Genomic DNA, 23,880 nt, shown 5'->3' with positions numbered 1-23,880 from the left:
TAATCACCATTTTACCAGAATACTTTTCTACTAGAGGGAAGAGAACAATACAGTTCTCCAAGTCATTTTATTCTTGATCTGTTTCTTCTTATTTAATGAGAGATATACATTTGCTTTAAATAGTGCAACCATGAGCAGCTATAAATGTGAAAATTCATTCAAACTTGAATTCATTGGAAGGAGAAATTTCCCCTTTCACTAAGGAACAGCAACATCAGAGATCACTATATTAAGTAATGGTGTGTAGGATGTAAAGCTTTATCCCTACAAAAACATGACTGAAGTCTAGTTCAAGTTACTATTTTTAATTTGTACAGGATTTAATTAAAATTATTTCTAGATATATCAAAAACATATTAACTTGCAATTAAATTTACTGTATCATAGATAGGACTTCTGTTTTCAGAAGTTACTCTTGCAGTTTATTATTTATAGCCTACATGGCCTGTTATTTTGCCAAATAATTGTTTTGGATTTAATTTTTTTTTCTTTGAGTGAACTTGCTTATATTATTTGACTTTGTGTTAAGAGAACCAGCAATTTAAATGCAATACAGTTAGCTTTCAAGTTGCAAAAACAGCCGAGTCTGACTAAATTAATGGCACAGATGGAAGATGATCACAGCTCAAAGTTTAATACATGCAGCCATGTTCATTGGCCTTCCCCAAAACTCATGGGATTTGTCTTGCATTTCATCAGAAACATGCAATATTACCTGAATATTTTGCCTGCTCATCTCTCTTTACTTTCTGCATAATTTGCAGAAACCCCTTAACCAATTGGTTATTTTGTTGACTTCTGTGTAGTACCAATGCATTTTGTCTGTCCTATGTATTTTGGAATGTTGTCACTGTTTTTGATGTCTCCATAACCACCTGCCACAATGTCTTTACAGCTATTGTAGTCATCCATCTAGAACCTTAACTAAGCTTGCAAATGGCGTAAAAATCAAGAGAACTGTGACAGAAGTGAAATATGGCAAATGCCATAAGTGATGTAAATGACACCTCCAGACTTGGAATGTAATGCAGTTATGAATTGCTATTCATTGCATGACAGCATTCTTATTATTAAAGTGTGAACTCAGTTAAAATTTACAGCTACATTTATCTAACTAGGACTGGATGACATGCATTATAGAGAATGACCCCACACCAAAATAGTTCAGAAATGCCAAATGGTGTCTCCAGAAGCATACATACAGTTGATAATGTGGTGTACACAAGGGATTACTGACCATTGCATTCCCTCAGTGGTAATTACCTTGGTTAATAGAGGAGTTGAACATTCCCCACTCTGTGGAATAATGGCACGAGTAAAGCAACATCCCCTAGTGCAAAACTTAGCATTTACAGAAACAAATGACAGTCGCACAAAAAAGAGATGTTCTTCGCTTATCTAATTAACAGAAAGTATTACTGTGATGTAAGCCATGGAAAATATACTGGATAGCTGGAAAGATGGTGGGTGCTTGGGTGAGGAAGAAACTTTTGTAGACAGTGGACATTTTTTAACACAGTTAGTGGTTAGATAGGAGAAGGAGTAACAATCAGCAAGGCATATTGTTTCTATTCAGAACCTCACAGGAGTGTGCACATTTGAGAGTGCGTGTGCGTGTGTGCACGCACAAGTGCATGTGCACATGTGTGTGTGTGTGCGTGTGTGTTTGACACAGGCAGAGAAAGACAGACAGACCAAGAGGCTGTGTGCTTTCTCTGGACCTTGGGGACCTTGGCATGGGGTTAGGAGTACATCTGGCTGACAGAGAAGAGACCCTATGAAAAACATAAATGAAATCAAGCCTTCATATGCATGCGAGTACAGATGCGCACACACACACACACACACACACACACACACACACACACACACGCACGCACGCACACACACACACACACACACACACACACACACACACACACACACACACTCATCTATTCACTTACTAACTCACAGGCACATATAAATGCACTCGCATGCACTTATGAAGGGTACATATTCGATAAGATTTAATTTGCTTAGTGTTTCATCACACAATTGGTTTGTAATTCATAAAGTAGTACAAAATTTGAAGTCACCAAGGGTAAGCTAATGTTTTTCAAAATGCCAATGGGAGTGAGCTTGGATAATGATACTAAGGCTGAATTCAATAATTTATTTAACAGTTTTGGTATAAGTTCTATGAAATTGATAATTAAAAAGAATGATGAGAAATTAAGCAGGTTAGTCAGTGAAGTGGAAAGTTTAAATAATGATATTGTGACTGACCTAGTGTTCCCCCAATGGCACAAATTATATGAAAAACAATATAAGTTGGCAGACATAAGGGCAGGAAAGATATTTGATAGGAAAAATAAAAAACTTCATCATGATATGGAACAATATGATGATAATAAGGCATATATATGGAAACAGGAACAAGACAGGGAGTATATGAATGTTACATACAATAGTAGGGAGACACATAGGGAGACCGGAACGAATTTTCAAGGGGGTCAGTACTTCCCGCCATCACAGAAATGGAATTACCGACAATAGAATCATCAAGGCAGAAAGTAGATACTACACATATTGAAACCAATGAGTATGAGCACATTTTTACTTCCATTGATCATAGTATTGTCAACAGTATGTGTAAAACACGAGATACAGAGAATATTGTTAATGAGTACAATGATTTAAAAGTATTCAATTACACCAATCTCAACATTAACGAAGAACATTTTTCCCTTTTCAAGAAAGGTATGAAATATATACCAACAGGAAATTTTAATTTAGTAAACCCTATCACTGAGGTAAAATTATTCTGCCGTAGGTTAAACTTGGCTATTTCATTACAAAAGAAATTTGAGCAGGTACCCTCTAATGATTTGAGGAAAAAAGTACCTGTATACCTATTGCTCACAAGAAAGTGACCAGTTTTGAAGAACTAATTTGTCATGATATTTATAGATATAATAAAATGAACAAGAAAAGCGAATATATGGATAATTTAAACATAAACGAGAGGAAATGTTTGGTAGAATTAATGAGAAATAAAGAAATACGGGTTATAAAACCCGATAAGGGAGCAGGGATAGTCATATATAACACTATGGACTACATAAATAAGGTACAAAGTATCTTAATGGATACAGGTAATTACAAAATTATATCCCTTAATGAGATTAACATAGGCTATTGTAAAATAGATTTAGCTTTAGATGAATATCTTGTGGACAATAGGATCACTTTTGAGACATACAATTTTCTTAAAGTTGAGTTTCCTGTTTTAGCTACGATAGTGGGCATCCCCAAAATACATAAGGATATCAATAATCCCCCATTTCGCCCAATTATATCTGGCAGTAAATCTAAGACTTTTACTATAGGGGTAGCCATAGATAGATGGGTCAAACACATATATGCCAACATACCACATCTTGTTAAGGATTCATGGATGTTTTTGTCCCACCTCACACCTGACATTTGGAAAACAAAATTGATTTACATTACTATAGATGCAATTGATCTTTTCTCTTGCATCCCTAGAACACAAGGATTGGAAGACTTTTGTGATAGTTTGAGTAGGTATTCCCATTTAAGTTGGGATCGTATCAACTTAATTACGGATATGATGGGACTGGTGTTGGAAAACAACTACATATATTACAAAGGGGAATACTACAAACAAACTAAGGGGGTGGCAATGGGGGCATCATGTGCCCCCATATTTGCCAACATGGTTATGCTGGAGTGGGAGAACCATCACCTATTTGGTAGTACTTATTATCAATATGTAGTGTATTACACAAGATTTTTGAACGATATGTTCCTGATATGGGATGGGCCAGAAGAACTTATTAATGATTTTATAGTTTACTTAAATTTATCTAGTAGCTTTTTGAAGTTCACTCACAAAATTAGCACAGATGGTATAGCCTATCTTGACACATTTATAAGACATACAGGAAAAAGGATTTCAATCCGAATTATACAGGAAGGAAACATTTTCCAATGGATACCTGGAATACACTAGTAACCACAATAGATATATATTAAAAATATTTTTAAAGGTCAATATATTCGGGTGGATAGAATGTCCTCTAATTACGAAGTTATGGTAAATGAAATACAAAGCATCAGAGGTATGTTCCTCAATAGAGGTTACCCAATAGCATTACTTGATAACATTTTGTTTTATGTTATCAATGAATGGGGAAAAAAATATCCACCGATTTTGGGTAATCCTTTGAATGGTAATTTAATTCGAACTAACAATACAGTGAAATCTGACTTCAATAGAGTGTGCGTATTGACTTATTCCCCTAGTGTGAATGAGATTAGGGATATTATAAACAAACATTGGAAAACCTTGATTGTTGACGATGAAGTAAAAAGGGAAGTAGGTGACAGACCATGCTTTGTTTACAAAATGGGTATGAATATCAAGAAAATGACTGAGAGAATGACAAAAAACATTAGTGGTAATAGCTTGAGTATTAACACTAGAAAATGTGGCTCCTGTAAACAGTGTTTTGCCATAAAACCAAGACCCAATCCTCCAAAGGGAGACGTCCTGTCTGGTGGACCCCAGCCATAAACAAACTATACAATAGAAGGAGGAAGCTACTAAATGATAGAGCAAAATCCCAAAAAGGGAAGGCATCACTGATCAGTATTAGCAAAAAACTACGGGCACTCATAAAATTTTCTAAGGCCAGCTTCGAGAGAAAAATTGCACAGGACACTAGGGATAATCACAAGGCTTTCTTTAGTTATGTTAGGAACCTGGGTGGTAAATCCCAGATATGCTCAGAATTAGTCCAAAATGACAAAAAATACACTGAACCCACAGACATTGCCAACATCCTAGCTGACAGGTTCAGCGCAAACCCCCCCCCCTCCCCACCAAAAGGGCATATATCTATCCCAGCAGAGTGCTGCCCCCCTGACATCTCAGATGCTCAGGTAAGAGCTGCCCTCTCCAAAGCAAAAAACTCAGCATCAATGGGACCAGACGGTGTCCCGGGCTGCGTCCTACATGAACTCCAAGAAGAGCTAAACCCAAATATAAAACTACTGTTCAATCTCAGCCTTACTACAGGATATGTGGCCAAAGAGTGGCGTACAGCAACAGTGGTCCCTCTCCATAAAGGTGGTGCCTCAACGGATCCTGGAAACTATCGCCCCATAAGCCTGACTAGCTTGGTCTGCAAAGCTATGGAAAGGATCATCATGGACCTCATAAATAAAGATATTGGGGACCTACAGACACTGGATCCTACCCAGTTCGGCTTTGTTAAGGGCAGATCCTGCCTCTTAAACCTGGTTGATTTCTTTGAAACAGTCACCAAGGCTATTGACGAGGGGAAGGTGGTCCACACAGCCTACCTGGACCTCGCAAAAGCCTTCGATACAATACCTCACTCGGGCATTATAGATAAGCTCACCAGCTTAAATATAAATGTCACTAGATGGATTGCAAACTGGCTCAAGGACAAAACCCACATGGTTAGAATTGCTGGAGCCATGTCAGACTTCAAACCAGTTACAAGTGGTGTCCCACAAGGCTCAGTCCTGGGACCTCTCTTGTTCGGTATATATTTCTCGGAGGTACAGGCCAACACGGAAGGACTGTGGCTGAGTAAGTTCGTAGATGACTGCAAACCGGGTGCCATAATCGACTCTCCAGCCGACACAAGCATCCTCCAAAAGGGCCTCATAGAAACAGACAACTGGTGCCAGAGCCATGGCCTCAAGCTAAATGCCAAAAAGTTTATAGTCATCCTCTTTGGCAAAAACAAAGTGCCCACAAATTACCACATAGGTGGTAATCCATTAAGTACAGAAGAAGTAATTAGGGACCTGGGGACCCAAGTTGATAGCAATCTCTCATTTGACAACCACGTGGCCAAAGTGGTTAGAAAAACATTTTATATAGCCCACCTAATCATGAAGGGATTCACATCTAGATCAGGGGAGGCCATCGTGCCTCTTTACTCATCCCTCATCAGGCCCATAATTGCGTACAATGCCCCTTTTGGGATGTACCTTACCAGACACCTGCAGCAACTGGAAAGACCCCAAAAGTACCTCACCAAAAGGATCAAAGGGCTCAAACAGATGCCATATGCTGCCCAGTTAAAGAAACTCCAGCTCTACTCAGTGGCATACCGCCTGTTCAGAGGCGATCTGTGCCTGACGTATAAAGCCATGTCCAACCCAGAATTAATGGACATGCTGCACCTCAGAAAATCCAAATCCCATCGAGCTACGTGCTCGAGAGACTTGAACCTCAGCACTGAAATAAATAGGACATGCTGGAGGGACAGATTCATAACCCAGATGCTCCCTTCACTCTGGAATAAAATCCCAGTCCAGGTTAGGCAGAGTCCCTCATTGACTCTCTTCAAGAGGAATCTTGATGAGTGGATGGGAGATCATAGGTTTACCCCGGGTATCACTTCTATGTCACTGTTAGACAGAGGCACAGTATACTAACCTCGAAAAAGGGCATAGCAAAATAAATTTAAAATGGGTGGCAAAAGCCAAACACATTCTGGCTAGGCTTATAAATGCCCTAGGGCAGATAGCCTAGTATGAACCTATGAACCTATGAACCTATTAATGAAGTTACAGGATGCAAACTGGTTGATATTAATACAACCTATGTGAAGTTCAGAAAAGGAAATTGTAACAGTAAAAATACAGTATATCTAGCTAAATGTACATTATGTACTGCCTTTTATATAGGAAAAACTGAAAGGCAGTTCAGAAAATGTATATATGAGCATTTGTACAGGATTAAGGTTAAAGATAAGAAGAATGCACTGTATAGACATATTAGTAAGAGTGGAGAGACTCACAATTTTAAATTTGCCATAATTGATCATGTTAATATCTCCCCTCGGGGGGGGGGGGGGGGGCAATCACAAAGCACTCTTAGGTAAAAGGGAAAGTGCGTGGCAAATTTTGACAGATGCCACAACAAATCCTAGCATTAATGATTCTATATCTATAAAACCTTTCCTGCAGTTAGCATAGGTTATGTACATATTTTTATTGATACAGTTTTTTACTGATACATACCTCTTATTGTTCATAAATTTTGTAGTTCAGTATATATGTTAGTTTTCTATTGTATTTTATAATATGTATATCGTTTTTTACAAAATGTTTTTACAAGTGTTTCAATATCACAATACAAATAATATATATTTAAGATAGGTTAAAGAAATCCAATTAGAATGGGGTTTTAATGTTGGTTTATATAAATATGTTTTTAGGCTTTTGTAATGTATTAATATTTTTATAGTTGTTTAGTAAGGAATCAGTTGAAGTTTTAAGACAGTAGTATGGTTTGAGTTATTATAAAGATGTATGCATTGGCACTTTAAATTTATTCTGTTCAACATCAGTTAGCATTTACTTTGTTTCAAAAAGTGGTGCCAAAAAGTTTTTAAAAGCGTACTGTTTTTACCGGTTCAGTGTTCTGAGGAAGTCTGCTTACAGCAGATGAAAGCGCTTAACCATATGTTTATTACGATCTATGTTTGTCCGTTCTCAACAGAATAAATTGATATCATCCTTGTTCAAGTCCAGCTTCACTTCTTATCTGGTCTAGCATAGCGGAGACGGGCATGCCGTCTCATAGGTAATATTCCAGAGTTGTTTTTGTATCCAGTTATCATAGTTTTAATGCTAATCAGAATTATGAACTCCGCATTCTAGTATGTCAGGTAAGTGACCAGTGACATTCTACTAGTAAACCTATATATATATATATATATATATATATATATATATATATATATATCTATATGTACATATATATGGGTCCATGTCAGATGGACGAAAGCTAAGTTAACCGACGACCACATCAACGAGACGACCACAGACAGAATGAATCCCCGACAAAGGTGAGTAGCGCAGACTGGGAGTTAGTCCCATTCCCTCACTGTAGTGTGATCTCAGAGTTGGTATATTTAGGTAGGAGGGCTTGCCCCCCTGCTATATATGTTTTAATGTGGTTTTCGAGTGTATTACTGAAACAGGAATGTATTCCATTCCGTAATACATTAACTTACTGTTGTCGGGAATTTATTCTGTCGGCAAAGTCATCTCGTTGATGTGGTCATTGGTTATCTGAGCTTTCGTCCATCTGACATGGACCCATATATATATATATATATATATATATATATATATATATATATATATATATACATACTATATTGTGACACCCCTGCACTTGCCCATTAATCAAGGGGCCTCAATCCTCACCACTAGCAACAGTGGGGAATATACAGAATAACAAGTACACAGACACAGTAAAGTGCAATTTCCCTTAAGAGCACACAGAGATCACAGTCAGTCTGGCACTGGTTTCTCCCTCTTTCTCCAGAACCCCAATAAGAATCCCCACTGGCACAGCTATAGGGTTGAGAATTCAGCTGAGTGGCCAAACCAAGATCTCCAGTACCCTCTCTGTCCAACCAGTGCTTCTTGTCCCTGCCCAAGTAGCCAACACATGCACTGCTTGAGATGTCATTTATATACACACACACACACACACACACACACACACACACACATGCACACCTGGGAAAGACTGGCAAAGGTTTACTAGCTATGCCCCCTTCTGCCCAGACTATAAGGTAGTTTTCGCTGCCACCAGCCAACTTTTATCAGCTTCTTTAAGGCTCTTAGCAAAGGGTGTCCAATCCTACTGTGTAGTGTTACTATTAATCCAAATGGTAGTCTGACCAAGAGCAAGGCTATTTAGGAGTGGCTTGTACAGTGTCACCAAATAGATATGCAAGTACTCTAAGAACTTAAAATATTTCTAAACAGACCAGCCACAATTAAAAAATATATTTAGTAATACATAATAAAATAAAAATATATTTGATAATAAATAATGAAAGAACAAGACAGTACTCAGTAAGTAATCAGTTACATCAGAGTTCAAAATCACAGGAAATATTTAAAACAACATTACAGGACAGTCTCAATAAATAAAGAAAACATCTAAGCTACACTTTAGTATATTCCTATCTGAATCTAAACGAGTTACTATACCCTAAAATCTTTCTTACATCAAGGCAAGTGCAGAGGTGAGTGGATGTTTCCAGCTGATGTTGTTAGGTCAAAGACAAAATACGAAATGTACATTCTCTCTTTGAGAGAGTTCTTAAATTAATATCAAATATTACTGCTGGGTTAGCTTCAATGACATGACTTTTTGTCACCTGACTTCAGTTCAGAAGGTAAAACCCCTTTGTCAGAAGAATTTTAGCATCTCCCTGTAAAAATACATATCTCTCAGATGTTTGCAGATACTGGAAATCATAAAACAATAAAACACTTCTACATCTTAAACCTAGAAATTACTTCACTTTCAAGACAATACAAAAAACATCTAGCTCTAGACATTGTGTCTGCTACTGCACTGAAACTGAGAGATAACATCTCTTTTATTATGTGGTTATGAAACAATTTAATTTCAACTATTTTCTCTGAATGTTTTTCAAGTTAACCTCCTGTGTTCCATTTTCCATTAAACATATACATCTAAACAGGCACAATAATGCAGTTACATTACTGTTCTATACCAGTAAGGCATGCTGTGGTTACATTTTAGCTCAGCAGTTTACACACACTTCTGTATAAATCATATCAATATTCACAAATGACACAGAATTATTTACAAAATTCCAGATAGGCAGTATTTCTCTTTGTCACAGCCCCTCCCCCCCTGAAAACTCAAGCTAGTTTTTCAAGTGATCCTTGAGAAACATTGCTTAACAGGGTTGGGCCTATCTGGGAATATGTTACCCCATTCCTTGTCTTGAAAGCCCATGTGCATTGGCGTTGCTAACCCCTCTGCGGTGCTGCACTGTCATATCATATGCTTGCAACCCTAGGCTCCACCTTAGTAACTTGGCATTTTGCTGGCTGGCTCAATGTAGCCATGTTAAGGGATTGTGGTCTCTAAGTACAGTGAATTTCCTTCCATACAGATAAGGCTGAAGTTTTGGCAGTTTCCACACTATGCCTAGACATTCCTTTTCTACAGCTGCATACCATTCCTCCCTGGGTTGGAGACTATGACTGAGAATTACCACTGGGTGCTCTTCTCTGTCTGAGGAGACCTGGCTGAGTACAGCCCCCACCCCATGGTGTGAAGCATCCACTTGCACAATAAATACTTTGCTGTAATCTGGACTGGCTAACATAGGGGGATCTGCCCAAAGCTCCTTTAAGCTTCTGGAATGCCTGCTCAGATGGTGGGATCCACACTACATTGTCTGGCTTGTTTTTCCATGTCAGGTATGTGAGAAAAGCAGGTATGGTGCTATAACTGGGGACAAACTTTCTGTAGTACTCTGTAGTCCCTAAGAATGCCCTCACCTGTTTTTTTTTTTTTTTTTTTGTGAATAAAGGGCAGGCCACGCCTGAATGGCTTCCTCTTTGGAAAGTTCTGGTCTGATATTACCACTCCCCACTCTATGTCCCAGCAGGAAACCTCTGCTATACCCACCTGACACTAACTGGGCTTAATGGTCAACCTTGTCCCTCTGTAGTCTGTCCAGCACATCCCTGACATGCTGAATGTGCTATTGCCAGGAATGGCTGTAGATGGTAATATCATCTAGGTAAGCAAGGGCAAAATCTCCTTCTTCTGCTAGGATACAATCTACCAGCATCTGGAAAGTCACTGGAGCATTTTTCATCCCAGATTGCATGTTCGTGGACTCATACAAGCCAAAAGGAGTCACAAAGGGTGACCTTTCTCTAGCACTGGGAGTCAAGGGCACCTGTCAGTAAGCCTTGGTAAGATTAATAGAAGTAAGATACTTAGTCCCACCCAGCTGCTGTATGGCTTCATCTGTCCTAGGCATGGGGTAAGCATCTGACTCTGTGTAACTATTTAATTTCCTGTAGTCCACACAGAACCTGATGCTGCCATCCTTCTTTGGGAGCAGCACCACTGGGGAGGCCCAGGGACTGAGGACTCCTGGATTACCTCTAGTTTCAACATTTATTGCATCTCCTCTCTCAGAGTTTGACTTTTCAGGCAGCCTGTAAGGGTTCTTCTTAATAGGCCGTTGGGATCCTTTATCCACATGGTGCTGCACCAGGAGAGTACACCCCGGTTTCCCAGTGAACATATCCCCAAACTCCTGTAACACTACTCAGATTTCTTGAACTTGGGTAGGAGATAGCTGCTGGGACATTGCTACTCCTTCGACTGAGGTGTCAGTTCAAGCCTCACTGAGAAGATCATTCACCAGATCCCTCTCAGACTCTTCCTACTGTCCACTGCAAATACTCAGCACAAGGGCCTCCCTATCATGGTAGGGTTTCATCGTTTACGTGTTACAGTTTGTGCCCCTGCCTCCTGTGTAGCAGTTCTACCATGTACTTAACATCATTGACCTTCCTTAACACCTTGAAGGGTCTTTACAAGCTGCCTGCAGCTTGTTGTGTCTGACAGGAATGAGACCCATTCCCTTCTGCCTTACAGCATACTCTCTGGCTCGAGCATTTCAGTCATAGCAGACCTTTTTCTGCTGTTGGGCTTCTGCCAGGTTCTCCAGGGCCAAAACCATGAGTTCCCTGAGCCTAGAGTTGCCAAACATCCAGAATTCGTCCGGACTATTCGGCATACAGAGACTGCCTTTTCTTGTCTGTAAAAAATAAAATTGTTTCTTTCAATTAAAAAAAAAGTACTTTTGTGTCTGGTCACCATCGCACAGACACAGAAGCTGAGATTCTCATTTATGTGATGTCTTCATCTTCCGTGCGGTGGGTGGAATTTGAATTCCAGTCTCCACTTTCTTGAAGATGTTTGGACTGCAGCGGACCACCACGAACTGTCAGACAAATGAGAGAGGTAGGACTGTGTGTGTGTATGTATGTGTACAATGAAGCCTGAGAAAAGGCGACTGCATTTGGGACTGGTACCTTCTTCAATAACTTCTTCTGGTTAAGACCAATGGAGGACCCCAAATGTTAAGGCAGGCAGGCCCTCTTCACTATCATGAAGCTGAATGTTGATGGAAATCTGAAAAAAATATACTCGCTGCTGTTATCAGTGATCTGAGACCCCTAGAGAAATTTATTTGATGAGTCAGAGTGATGGGTGTATTTGTATTGTGTAAATGTATTTATATGCCTCACATAAAGCTTGCATTGTTCTTGTGTATCACTCTTGGAGAAACTCTTTGGCCATTTTAGTCTACAAAAGCACTAACAGTTTACAAATTACAACCCAAATCTGTCAAGGTCCAGGATATAGTGTGCTAATGTTCTGTACAGGTTGAAAAACATTGAGACTGCCAATATTTTAAGTACACTTCCATGAAAATAACAGTGCAGTACAAAATTCACTGTTATATATTAAAAACATTTTGTGCAGGAGGTATACTCCCATATCTCTGTTACTTACATATACTAACTCTGAGGTAAAAATTCCTTCTGCTCAGACTTACAGTTTCAGAATTTCAAGAAAAGCACTTATTTTCTTAGACTTGTAGTGCAAACCTGAAAATTTGTAGTGCCACACTTTTTTCTGTCTGTGTAAGGAATATTACACTATAAATTCATGTGTGATGCTCATGATTTAAATACTGCTGATGTGATGCAGAGATAATAGAATAGTATGTGCTTGCCTGTTTGTTTTATGCCCTATTCCAACTACATTTCAGATATGTCAGAAAATCAGTGCTGTTGGGTTTAAGCTTATATTTATGTATACTATATTTAAATGTATAAAGATAATATTTTTCTTTTACTTTTGTTTTGTTTTAGATGGCACTTTAACACTTGTTTTTGTTTTGTGGTTAGCAGTTAAAATTCAGGCTTGCATTAGCATTCCAGTTGACTTGCAGCAGACTGGTAGTAATTCTAAGATTCTGAAAATGTTTGTCATTTTTGTTTTTATTTTATTACCCCTATTGTTTTCACAGGTACATATTCTGAAATATCTGTGGATTTAAAAGATCACACAGTATGTGTTGGCAGGCAGATATGTTAAACACCATTAACCGTAATGTTTTCTGAAAAAATTCCAGACTTTTCTTCATGTTTATCATGCCCAATGTTCCTTGGTTCATTAGCTAACAGTCTTCTTTTGTCTGGCATATAACGAAGCAACAGCTTATTTTCCTGGTTTAGGTTTCATTTCTGTCATTTACTGGATAAAGTGTGTGTATGCAAGATAGAAAACAAAAAGCATTGTATGCAAGGAAATATCAAACTGGGTCTTTTCATACTATGTGCACTGATATTCTGTAAGGTGTTTTAGAAAATAGCGCTTTGTCAACTTTTTTTTTGTTCCTCAATATTGTTTAGGTCAAGATAAAGGGCAGATTACCAGCTTACCTTTTTTTAATGTAACACAGGCAATTTATTCTTCAAGGGCAGCAGGCACTGAATTTGTAGATGAAACACTGAAATATAAAGTTGTTTGCTAGCAGTAACCTTTTCATTAATTACAGATCTCTTTAATGTAGAATTATTCAGATGACTTTTACTTCTGCAAAGATTTTGCATATTGACTGATATTGGTGGATTGTAATGATAGACGTTTGAGTAGTCTTTTATGGTTGAAATGTTCTGAATTAAGCAGTTTTTTGTCATTATTGGTTCATATGTTTTTTTCATTGCTTACTGGAAAATGTTCAGAACTATAAATTTAAAACATGCTCTAACAAATGGTGCTGTATTATTCAAGGGATATAATTTAATTATCATATATTATAATTTAATTCAATCAGGAAGGTGAATCAAAGAACTTTTGCATGGTCCTAAAAATGTGTGCAAGGGGCCTATGAAAACAGCCCAAAGGTAAACAGCCCGCCACTGTGGCCAGATGCATTTTCTTTGAACGTGGGTTTCAGTGCTGTTTCAGTGAATGTGAGTTTCAAAGGAAGAGAAGTTTTAATGCCAAGTCTGTTTTCACTGTGAGACTGTATTGCTTTGTTGATCAAATATGTATGGTTTGTACTATAAAATCTGAAATAAAAGTTTTAAATTAAATCCAAATATCTATAAACATTGTACAAGCAAAGCAGAAGACAGTATGCACACAGAGCTCTGAACAGTGTTTATGGCAACTGGAGAGAAATAGCCAAGCAATGGGACACTGGAATGGCTGCGTGGGGGTGGTATCAAAATTAAACGCATTTTGCTTTCACGTATATGTCCAGAATTTTTGACATGGAAAGTTGGCAATCCTACCTGAGCCTTGTCTTGAATTTTAAGACATATGCCACAGCAGACTCCTTGTGGGATTCATACTCACCATCCCACTCATCTTGAATCAAATCTAGAAGTTCCCTCACCCTATGCCCATACAGCAATTCGAAGTGTGAAAAATCTGTGGATTCCTGGAGAACCTCTCTGTAAGCAAAGAACAGATGGAGCAAATATCTGTCTCACTCCCTCTTAAACTGGTCTGAAAATACCCATAGCATGATCGTGAATGTAGAGTTTAATCTCTCAACAAGACCATTAGTCTGGGGATGGTAGGGGATGGTCTTTAGGTGCTTCACCCCACAGTACTTCCAGAGACAAGCCAGCAGGTCTGACATGAAATTGGCACCTCTGTCAGTCAGTATTTTGTTTGGAAAACCAACCCTGCTGAACATCTCCAACAAAGCATTTGCCATCTTTTCAGCCTCAATGGAGGACAATGCCACTGCTTCAAGGTATCTGGTAGCATAATCTACTACCACTAGGATATACTTCTTTCCTGTGGAATTTGGAGTACTCAGAAGCCCCACAACATCCATAGCTACTCTCTGAAATGGCTCCTCAACCACAAGCCAAGGCATAAAACGAGCTTTCACCTGGTCTCCTGCCTTGTCTACCTTTTGGCACTGCTCAAAGGTTCTGCAGTACCCTGTTATGTTTCTAGAAATCTCAGGCCAATAAAAGTTCCACATAATACATCTCTTTGTACATTTTATGCCCATATGACCTGCAAAGGGAATATCATGGGCTATGGCTAGAAGTGCAAGACAGTAGGCTCTGAGCACTACCAACTGCTATATACTCCCACCCTCTAGCCCTTCCTCAGGGGTCCACTGTCCATACAATAACCCTTTCTCCCAGTATACAGATTCCTCTTTCCCTTGAGAATGAAGTGCCTCACTAGCTACCTCCCTCAGGCCTTGTAATGTAGGGTCTAAGAGCTGATCCTGTCTCAAATCTCTCTTTGTAACTCTTTCCAGCTACCCTTCCACAGGAAGTCTGGTATCCTCTGACAGCAATTCCTCACTGTCATCCTGGGTACTATTACTCACCTCTGACCTTGCAGTTACTCTGTCCAAGGGAACATCAGTACCCACAAGCAGCTGTGGCTCACCTTCAGTCTCACTGCTTCAGGGTAGCTCCCTCCCTGAAGTAACCACCTCAGCAGTCCTGGCTGCAAGTGTGCAGTCTGTCTGGGTCCCCCCAGGCTACCAGACCAACATACTTGTCACCAAGCCTGACTTTGTGTAACTGCATGCACACAAAGTACTGCGTTACCAAAACCATTCCCTATCAGAACATCTGCAGGGATATCCTCAAACACACCTACTTGCTGGCTTCCTTTTCCATCCTTCCAGTCAAGGTGAACCTTAGCAAAAAGTATTTAGCAAAAATTATTAGGAATGGGGTCCGTATTAAAGCTCTGACTGGAGTAGACTGCCTAAGCAAGTAGTGCTCCTCTTTAACCATTGCATGCTTCACAATGGTTAGGTCAGATGCTGTGTCTGTCTTAGCAGTAGCCTCTTTCCCATCCACTAAGATAGGATATAACATCTTGTGGTAGTTTGGTACCCTTGTTGTCTCGAGTCAACTTACTGCTGACATTTTGTCATTCACACTTACTAGCTGTCCCATATTTTGTTCCCCACCTTGTCTCTGTGGACATCTATATGCTACATGGCCGCACTGGTTGCATTTAAAACATTTAACCCTTCATCCTGGTTATGTACCTGGACTAGTGGCTTCCCCTGCTACTGGTGGACTCTGTTGGGAAAGTCTGGGCTGCCCACCATGTCTTCCTTAGACCCATGAACAGCACTGGGTGTCCCTTTCCTGTGCAGTGATGTCCTGCTTGCTAGGTATAGGTCTCCCTTCTTCCTCAACTCATCTACAGTATTGGATTGCTTATCACCTAACCAGATTCCCATGTCCTCAGGCAAAGTGCTAAGGGCTGTTCCCTCACCAAAAGGTCTGCCAGCCCTTCAAAAGTGGTGATGTCACATCCACTCATCCATCCAGCATTTCACACTGAGCTAATCGAAGGAAGGACACTGAGGAAACTCGGAGCTATAATATATAACATTAAGTATCCTGTTTTTTGTTTATTTTGTTCTTTATTTCTTTGTTATTTATAGCACTTTGTGTACTGTATATTTTTTTAGCTAGTTTCACTGTGTGTGAGGTATTAACTGCCAATTGTCCACTTTTATTAAGCATCTGTTGGGTTGTTTGTTTCTGATAACTTGTTGCAGTTAAACTCTTTTTTCTAGAGGCTCCTTTAGCTGTTTAAAACTTTCATTTAAAGGCTCACTGCTGCTTTTCAGCTGTGAGAAACATTTCTGCAGTTTGTTCTAAGTAGTGGGGATATTTGTAACATTTCCATATTCAGGCTTGTATTTGTGCCTAGTGTTTGTGGAGGCTGTGTGTCTGAGCACATATTCAGGGACATGTTGGTTTTGCCAAAGCCATCAGGCATTTCAATGAGAGAGAATTGTTTGAGGTCATTGGCTGACTGAGGTCACCTGGACTACAGCTTAGACTAAGCACCTAATTGGTTCTTTTGAGATTTCTTTCTTAAAAGCTGTCTCAGGTTTCAACATTCTGTTACCTAAGAAGTTCAGTTGTGGAAAAAAAATCTGCTTTTACTGTATTTGTGTTTCTTTCTACTTTATTTTGCTTTTGCGTCATCTTAAAAGTACTCAATTGTATTTATTACTGCTTGGTGTAACTCATTCTAAGCCTTTTAGTTTAAGCACTTGGGTTTCAGACCAGTTGTTTTATATTAAGAAGGTTTGTGGTCTGCACTGTAGTGGCAGAACAGGTAGCTTACATCCTTCTAAGTTGGGAACTGCTGATTGAGGGCTCAGTGTCTGTTATTCTAAAAGTGCATTAATTCTGGTTTAAGCACTTGGGCTTCAGGCCAGTTATTTTACATTAAGAGGGTTTGTGGTCTGCACTCTTGTTTGAGGAGAGGCTGGACTTTGCCCTTCTGAGCTGGGAATTTCTGGTTAAAGGCTTATAGTGCTTGCATATTTGAACTGCTTCTTACTGAAATTGGTACACCTTGTTTGCTGTAGCATAGACTAGATCCAGGCCTGCTGAATCTAGCTTTGTTTGTATAAATTGAGCACTAATCCAGGCATTCTTTAAAGTATTCAATTGTATTTATTACTGCTTGGTAGTAACTTGATTAAAGTGTAGCTATCATTCTAAGTATTTTGGATTAAGTACTTGGGCTTCAGACTAGTTGTTTTACATTAGGAAGGTTTGTGGCCTGCACTGTGGTGGCAGGACAGGTAGCTTACATCCTTCTAAGTTGGGAACTGCTGATTGAGAGCTCAGTGTCTGTTATTCTAAAAGTGTATTAGTTCTGGTTTAAGCACTTGGGCTTCAGGCCAGTTATTTTACATTAAGAAGGTTTATGGTCTGCACTCTTGTGGGAGGAGAGGCTGGACTCTGCCCTTCTGAGCTGGGAATTCCTGGTTAAAGGCTTATAGTGCCTGCATATTTGAACGGTTTCTTACTGAAATTGGTACATCTTGTTTGCTGTAGCATAGACTAGATCCAGGCCTGCTGAATCTAGCTTTGTTTGTATGCTTGTTGTTTGTTTAATTGTTATTTCCCTGAAACGCTAATTCCACCTAAAGCACGTCTTTTCAGCGCTTCTGTGGATCCCTAGTGATATCTGCATGCTTACTGTGCTTATTTCCTTGTTTCACTTGAAAGAAAGTTACTGTTTGTCATTTTTGCATTTAAGTTACATGTAACACATTGCATTTAAGTTACCTGGCACTTGCTCACTAAAGCAATTATATAAGTCAGCACTAAAAAATTAAAAGCACTACACCCTCATAAACTCCCCTTGAGTACCTTGTTCCCCATTGGCCCTTTTTTTCAATTATAAAGGAATTCCCAGTACTATTCCAGCATGTCCAAAGGTCAGTTGTCAATCTTCTCTCCGGTTCAGCTGGTGAATCTGGGAATCTTGAGGCAATGTTACAACTGCCTCATGTACACAGACAGCCCTCTCCTCCTCCCAACAAATTCCAACACATGTGAGAGATGCAACCATATAGCCAAACTGGAGGCTAAGCTCTCTCAACTCAGTACTGGCGTAACCAGTCAGGAGGAGAAGTAAACCACACTCACTACAATTCCAGTCTCACATAGACCTACCACGACAGCAAACCAAACACATAAACACACAAAAACATACTCGGAGGCTCTAAATAAAAATCTGCCTAAGCAGCAGAGACCTCCAAAGCAGACACTGAAGCAACCACTACCCCAAAACAAAACACATGCAACACATAGCTCACAAAGCCAGTGTGCCAAACAGTCACAGCCCTTAAGGCTAAACAACACACCTGATACACTTGTAATAGGTGACTCTATTGTCAGGCACACTGACGTCCCGCTCACCAGGCTGAACAAGGAGAAGGTCATGGTGAGCTGCCTGTCGGGCGCTAGGATCCGCCACATAACACAAGCACTCAGGTCACTCCAAGGCAAGTACAAATATGACTCAGTCATTATCCATGCTGGTGTGAATGACCTGAGATGTACCTCCCTGGACTACATGAAAAGAGACATAGAGGAGCTCTCTGAGCATGTAGCCCAGGCCGGTATGACCCTGACCTTGAGTAGCATCTTACCCTCACCAAGAATGATGCCACAATATGAAGACAAGATGATCAATTTCAACAATTGGCTTAAGTATTGGTGTCATTCAAAGGGGATCCGATGCCTGTCAGCCTGGGATGACATGCTCGACAAGCCATGATGCTTCGCTAGGGACGGCTTGCCCCTGTCACCCCTGGGCTTTCGGATATTGGCAAAGGCTCTTGCTACCCCCATAGTGCCTTTTTTAGGCAAGGCTCAGAAGACAAACCCACCTCCATAGGTATCACAAGGGATAAAAAACTAAGAGTAATGCTACTCAACGCCAGAAGTCTAAACCTCAAGATACACGCACTCAAAACTCTCCTTAGCATGGAGAACATCGATATCTGTGCAGTAACAGAAACCTGGTTCAACAGGTTATACCTCATACCATGCTTTTTGGCCCCAAAACTTGGACCGAACCACAAAAGGAGGGGGAGTATCAATATTCATCAAAGATACCCACACCTCCAGGTTGGTGGCACAGCACAAAGCATCAGAGACTATCCATGTGCAGCTAACAGTGGGTAAAACTGCCTTCCAGTTTATAGCCTGCTACAGACCACACTCCCAAACCCAGGAACCCCACTTGGCCTTCCTGAGAACACTGGAAAATATGAAGGTCTCTCCAAACATCATTACATTGGGCGACTTCAACTACCCAAACATAGACTGGGAGCATTACTCTGGCTCCAACACCCTAGCCCAAAGGTTCCTAGAATTTATAAACTCAAATACTATTGAACAACTTGTTACCACTCCCACAAGAGGGGAAAACATACTGGACCTGATCATCACCAACATGGGGACTCTATGCTCCAGACCAGAAGTGTATCCCTCACTGGTAAGATCAGACCATAAACTAATCTCACTGGATATTCACATCCCGACCCCACCCCCTGCCCAGAAAACCACAGTGAAAAACTTCTAAAGCAAATTTTACACTCCTCAAAACTGAGGTGGAATCCTTCAAAGCCCCCCGGGCCTGTGGAAAATACGGCCCAGACCGCAGAATCCTTTATAAACGCATTCTATGAACACCTTCAGGAATGCATGGATCATGCAATCCCAAATAAAACCAAGACCCAATCCTCCAAAGGCAGATGTCCTGTCTGGTGGACCCCAGCCATAAACAAACTATACAATAGCAGGAGGAAGCTACTACATGATAGAGCAAAATCCCAAAAAGGGAAGGCATCTCTGATCAGTATTAGCAAAAAACTACAAGCACTCATAAAATCGTCTAAGGCCAGCTTCGAGAGAAAAATCGCACAGGACACTAAGGATAATCACAAGGCTTTCTTTAGTTATGTTAGGAACCTGGGTGGGAATTCCCAGATATGCTCAGAATTAGTCCAAAATGACAAAAAATACACCGAACACACAGACATTGCCAGCATCCTAGCTGACAGGTTCAGCGCAAACTCCCCCCACCCCCCAACAAAAGGGCAAATATCTATCCCAGCAGAGTGCTGCCTCCCTGACATCTCAAGATGCTCAGGTAAGCGCCGCCCTCTCCAAAACAAAAAACACAGCATCAATGGGACCAGATGGTGTCCCGGGCTGAGTCCTACATGAACTCCAAGAAGAGCTAAACCCAAACATAAAACTACTGTTCAATCTCAGCCTTACTACAGGATATGTACCCAAAGAGTGGCGTACAGCAACAGTGGTCCCTCTCCACAGAGGTGGTACCTCAACAGATCCTGGAAACTATCGCCCCAAAATCCTGACTAGCTTGGTCTGCAAAGCTATGGAAAGGATCATCATGGACCTCATAAATAAAGATATTGGGGAACTACAGACACTGGATCCTACCCAGTTCGGCTTTGTTAAGGGCAGATCTTGCCTCTTAAACCTGGTCAATTTCTTTGAAACAGTCACCAAGGCCATTGATGCGGGGAAAGTAGTCCACACAGCCTACCTGGACCTCGCAAAAGCCTTCGATACAATGCCCCACTCAGGCATTATAGATAAGCTCACCAGCTTAAATATAAACCCCTATGTCACTAGATGGGTTGCAAACTGGCTCAAGGACAGAACCCACATGGTTAGAATTGCGGGAGCCATGTCAGACTCCAAGCCAGTTACAAGTGGCACCCCACAAGGCTCAGACTAGTTGTTTTACATTAGGAAGGTTTGTGGCCTGCACTGTGGTGGCAGGACAGGTAGCTTACATCCTTCTAAGTTGGGAACTGCTGATTGAGAGCTCAGTGTCTGTTATTCTAAAAGTGTATTAGTTCTGGTTTAAGCACTTGGGCTTCAGGCCAGTTATTTTATTAAGAGGTTTATGGTCTGCACTCTTGTGGAAGGAGAGGCTGGACTCTGCCCTTCTGAGCTGGGAATTCCTGGTTAAAGGCTTATAGTGCCTGCATATTTGAACGGTTTCTTACTGAAATTGGTACATCTTGTTTGCTGTAGCATAGACTAGATCCAGGCCTGCTGAATCTAGCTTTGTTTGTATGCTTGTTGTTTGTTTAATTGTTATTTCCCTGAAACGCTAATTCCACCTAAAGCACGTCTTTTCAGCGCTTCTGTGGATCCCTAGTGATATCTGCATGCTTACTGTGCTTATTTCCTTGTTTCACTTGAAAGAAAGTTACTGTTTGTCATTTTTGCATTTAAGTTACATGTAACACATTGCATTTAAGTTACCTGGCACTTGCTCACTAAAGCAATTATATAAGTCAGCACTAAAAAATTAAAAGCACTACACCCTCATAAACTCCACTTGAGTACCTTGTTCCCCATTGACCCTTTTTTTCAATTATAAAGGAATTCCCAGTACTATTCCAGCATGTCCAAAGGTCAGTTGTCAATCTTCTCTCCGGTTCAGCTGGTGAATCTGGGAATCTTGAGGCAATGTTACAACTGCCTCATGTACACAGACAGCCCTCTCCTCCTCCCAACAAATTCCAACACATGTGAGAGATGCAACCATATAGCCAAACTGGAGGCTAAGCTCTCTCAACTCAGTACTGGCGTAACCAGTCAGGAGGAGAAGTAAACCACACTCACTACAATTCCAGTTTCACATAGACCTACCACGACAGCAAACCAAACACATAAACACACAAAAACATACACGGAGGCTCTAAATAAAAATCTGCCTAAGCAGCAGAGACCTCCAAAGCAGACACTGAAGCAACCGCTACCCCAAAACAAAACACATGCAACACATAGCTCACAAAGCCAGTGTGCCAAACAGTCACAGCCCTTAAGGCTAAACAACACACCTGATACACTTGTAATAGGTGACTCTATTGTCAGGCACACTGGCGTCCGCTCACCAGGCTGAACAAGGAGAAGGTCATGGTGAGCTGCCTGTCGGGCGCTAGGATCCGCCACATAACACAAGCACTCAGGTCACTCCAAGGCAAGTACAAATATGACTCAGTCATTATCCATGCTGGTGTGAATGACCTGAGATGTACCTCCCTGGACTACATGAAAAGAGGCATAGAGGAGCATGTAGCCCAGGCCAGTATGACCCTGACCTTGAGTAGCATCTTACCCTCACCAAGAATGATGCCACAATATGAAGACAAGATGATCAATTTCAACAATTGGCTTAAGTATTGGTGTCATTCAAAGGGGATACAATGCCTGTCAGCCTGGGATGACATGCTCGACAAGCCATGATGCTTCGCTAGGGACGGCTTGCCCCTGTCACCCCTGGGCTTTCGGATATTGGCAAAGGCTCTTGCTACCCCCATAGTGCCTTTTTTAGGCAAGGCTCAGAGACAAACCCACCTCCATAGGTATCACAAGGGATAAAAAACTAAGAGTAATGCTACTCAACGCCAGAAGTCTAAACCTCAAGATACACGCACTCAAAACTCTCCTTAGCATGGAGAACATCGATATCTGTGCAGTAACAGAAACCTGGTTCAACAGGTTATACCTCATACCATGCTTTTGGCCCCAAAACTTGGACGAACCACAAAAGGAGGGGGAGTATCAATATTCATCAAAGATACCCACACCTCCAGGTTGGTGGCACAGCACAAAGCATCAGAGACTATCCATGTGCAGCTAACAGTGGGTAAAACTGCCTTCCAGTTTATAGCCTGCTACAGACCACACTCCCAAACCCAGGAACCCCACTTGGCCTTCCTGAGAACACTGGAAAATATGAAGGTCTCTCCAAACATCATTACATTGGGCGACTTCAACTACCCAAACATAGACTGGGAGCATTACTCTAGCTCCAACACCTAGCCCAAAGGTTCCTAGAATTTATAAACTCAAATACTATTGAACAACTTGTTACCACTCCCACAAGAGGGAAAACATACTGGACCTGATCATCACCAACATGGGGACTCTATGCTCCAGACCAGAAGTGTATCCCTCACTGGTAAGATCAGACCATAAACTAATCTCACTGGATATTCACATCGACCCCACCCCTGCCCAGAAAACCACAGTGAAAAACTTCTCTAAAGCAAATTTTACACTCCTCAAAACTGAGGTGGAATCCTTCAAAGCCCCGGACCTGTGGAAAATCGGCCCAGACCGCAGAATCCTTTATAAGCATTCTATGAACACCTTCAGGAATGCATGGATCATCACAATCCCAAATAAAACCAAGACCCAATCCTCCAAAGGCAGATGTCCTGTCTGGTGGACCCCAGCCATAAACAAACTATACAATAGCAGGAGGAAGCTACTACATGATAGAGCAAAATCCCAAAAGGGAAGGCATCTCTGATCAGTATTAGCAAAAAACTACAAGCACTCATAAAATCGTCTAAGGCCAGCTTCGAGAGAAAAATCGCACAGGACACTAAGGATAATCACAAGGCTTTCTTTAGTTATGTTAGGAACCTGGGTGGGAATTCCCAGATATGCTCAGAATTAGTCAAAATGACAAAAATACACGAACACACAGACATTGCCAGCATCCTAGCTGACAGGTTCAGCATAAACTCCCCACCCCCAACAAAAGGGCAAATATCTATCCCAGCAGAG

General features: G+C 40.8%; 1 protein-coding gene across 1 annotated transcript in view; it reads left to right on the top strand.

Annotated features, from left to right (window-relative positions):
• Nucleotides 1-23,880, top strand: part of LOC122805490 (ras and Rab interactor 2-like) — a 1,218,761-nt gene that overhangs the window by 1,046,183 nt on the left and 148,698 nt on the right. The window lies entirely within an intron of this gene.

Source organism: Protopterus annectens, chromosome 6.part1 (genome assembly GCF_019279795.1).
Source record: "Protopterus annectens isolate FY-2018-M chromosome 6.part1, PAN1.0, whole genome shotgun sequence".
In the NCBI taxonomy this organism is placed as follows: domain Eukaryota; kingdom Metazoa; phylum Chordata; order Ceratodontiformes; family Protopteridae; genus Protopterus; species Protopterus annectens.
The sequence above is the reverse complement of the archived record's forward strand: the minus strand, read 5'-3'. Positions and strand labels throughout refer to the sequence as shown.